This window comes from Mandrillus leucophaeus, unplaced genomic scaffold (assembly GCF_000951045.1).
Source record: "Mandrillus leucophaeus isolate KB7577 unplaced genomic scaffold, Mleu.le_1.0 Scaffold127, whole genome shotgun sequence".
Lineage (NCBI taxonomy): Eukaryota > Metazoa > Chordata > Mammalia > Primates > Cercopithecidae > Mandrillus > Mandrillus leucophaeus.
In genome coordinates, this window is record NW_012101098.1 from 3,038,294 (window position 1) to 3,041,465 (window position 3,172).

The following is a 3,172-nucleotide window of genomic DNA, read 5'->3' on the forward strand; positions in this document are numbered from 1 at the left end:
AGACACACACTTAAACATATGAAGATGATTTAAACAGACTTCAGCAACGATTTAAGAATAATAAAAATAAGTAGAACACCTGTGCCATTTTATAAGTCATGTAGATGATAGAATTGTGACTTTGAGGCAGTAAAAGAATTCCTGCAGATTTTGGCTATTAAAAATATCAACATCTTTTTTAAAACATATTTTAATGTGGGCTGCCAGGTAAAATTTTAATATATTGGTCTCATTTTATACACACGAATGTTTCGTGGACCTAACTGTTAGTCGCTATGATCTACAGGTACTCAACTGCAATTTAATAGTCAACAATCATTTGGAGTTCTTCAACAAAATATATTAGCTACTTTCTAGCGTCTATCCCCAGAACAACCGATTAAATTAGTGTTTGAGAAATATCCACCATGGAGATGTTTTAATAAAAATAAAATGGTCAGATTTGAGCCAATGCCAAATAACTGTAAATGTACCTGGATATCTTATAGAACAAAGTTTAAAAAAAAAAAAACCTCTCCTCTATTGACAGTGGTAGAAGAAGAGAATGAAACACTGACATAATAAGATGGAAATTTCTCTATTGACAGTGGTAGAGTCAGAATGAAACATTGAGGGAGTAAAATGGAAACTTCCCTATTGACAGTGGTAGAACAAGAGAACAAAATGTTGAGGGAATAAGATAATAATTTCCCTAACCCATGGCAACAGACGATTAAATAGGTTTCTCAATGAAATGCTGTTAGACTCTAGGAGTTGACCATCTGAACATCCAACCACAACGATGATAGCTCATTGGGGAAAACAGCCTGGCGTTGCCAGAAGAGGGAATAGTAACATGTAAGCCAGCTTCCGTTTTCACAATCTTGTAATTTATCAGGACACATTTCTTGTGTAATGGGAGAAAAAGGGAAGAGGTGCTAAAGCCCATTTGATTTATTTATTTATTTATTTAACTTTAAGTTCCAAGATACATGTGCAGAGTGTACAGGTTTGTTACACAGGTATATGTGTGCCCTGGTGGTTTGCTGCATCTATTGACCCATCCTCTATGTTCCCTCCCTTCACCCCCCACCCCCCAGCAGGCCCCACTCTGTGTTGTTCCCCTCCCTGTGCCCATGTGTTCTCAATGTTCAACTCCCATTTATGAGTGAGAACATGCAGCGTTTGGTTTTCTCTTCCCCTTGTTAGTTTGCTGAGGATGATGGCTTACAGCTTCATCTACATCCCTGGAAAGGACAAGATTTCATTCCTTTTTATGGCTGCATAGTATTCCATGGTGTCTATGTACCACATTTTCTTTATCCAATCTATCATTGGTGGGCATTTGTGTTGGTTCCATGTCTGCCAAAGCCTGTTTGAATCCTGGGGGATGGTGCATGTGATATTTGCAGAACAGAAAGTGGAGTTTTAACTGTAACTTCTTTTTCTTCCGCCCTTGGGGTGCAAAATGGCTCTGTCTAGGAATTGTTTTTTATACATGAACCATTTTAACACATGGTCCCACTTGCTGGGATTAGCCACCTCGTCTCTCAAACCCGGCACCTTGGCAGGTCCCATGCTGGGGGCACCATCAGCCAGGACTTGGTGGAACCCTCTAAAAAGCATGGGGCTGATGCAGAAATATATATATATATATTGAGGTACTTCCTGCACAGCAGGTTTGTGTGTTTGTGTTGGGTGTTGGGAAGGGGGCTATCAGGCTGGAAATGAGGGTGGGGACAGTCCCTGCATGCACCCTCCCCAAAGAGGTGATTTGTTTAATGGCTTGAGACTCATAGCACCAATAAGACTATTACCTCTGAAGTTGTTTGCATCTCATTTACAGTTTCTGGGATGCTTTTCTTCCCATTCATTTTTAAACTGAAGTACTTTGTGAGAGCAAAACATAACTAACCTCTAAATCACAACACCGTTTCTGATGGTTTCATTTTAAACAACTCACAATAAAGATTGACTTTAACATGGGAATAAAACAGACAAACCAACATGTTAATGTTTCTTTTTCCTATTGATGCCAGTAATATCTAGAGACAGTTTTCTGTAATATTAAAAAGAAAAGAAAAATATAAAAACCCTAGAGAATCACTTCACTGTATCAACATCTATTACCTCCATCTAGTTTAATTTGTAACATGAATTAATATACTACTTGAAAAAATCACTAATAATATCATAGTAGCATTGTTTTAGAAAAATCCACCTCAAATTAGGGAATGAGTCTGGCATCTTGCATCTTTTTGGGGAAAAAACTGAAGCAAGAGCAATGTCTAACAGATAAAACTCGGAGACTGATCTGTGTTTTAGCAGTCTGGAGAAAATATAAGACTCTCAAGGAATAAGGAATTGTTGGCCAAGTGTTCATGAATCCTTCTATTCCCGCACAGCTGTTTTTAGGGTTCTTTGTCAGCATTGCTGTTTCCTGCTTGGACAAACTAAAAGCATTTCTGAAAATTGCTTTCCAAATATTTTTTCCAGGAGCCAACAACATAGCATCCACTTAGAGATGGATTTACAGACTCTTAAATATTTTTTTTCTCTTGATTAAAAGACTGGTTTTGATGATGCCTTTCTGCAGCTTTGACAAGGGCCATACTTGCCTATTTTAAGTTCTGCCTTGTGATATTAACCGGAACCTTTGACATAATTTTGCAAATATTGTCTGCCATAAACATTTCACAGAGTTGGTTATACATTCAGTGATTGCCAATCAATAGTGATGAAGGTAGTCTGGAATGTAAGCCAAAGGGCTAATGAGCCACCGAACTGCACTTCATGCAGGGTCATCCCAGTCTCCAGTTAGATTCTGTTCCCTGAGTGTGGTGCTCATTTCCCAGACTCTCTGCTGATTTTTAGAAGGATGCAAAAAGGGGACATGTATACCCTCGGGTTCTGAAAAGGGGTACTCAGGTGATTCCCCAGGCTTCTGTCTATTCCAGAATATCTACCCCATTCTCACGTCTGGCATCCTTGGCATCTGCATCTACAAGCTCTCTAATGCCCCTTAAAAACAAGCAGGGGTGCCCGGCGCGGTGGCTCACACCTGTAATCCCAGCACTTTGGGGGGCCAAGGAGGGCGGATCATGAGGTCAAGAGATCGAGACCATCCTGGGTAACACGGTGAAACCCCGTCTCTACTAAAAAATACAAAAAATTAGCTGGGCATGGTGGCGAG

General features: G+C 39.7%; 1 protein-coding gene across 1 annotated transcript in view; it reads left to right on the forward strand.

Moving 5' to 3' along the window:
* MXRA5 (matrix-remodelling associated 5) overlaps positions 1 to 3,172 on the forward strand; it is a 43,155-nt gene that overhangs the window by 6,591 nt on the left and 33,392 nt on the right. The window lies entirely within an intron of this gene.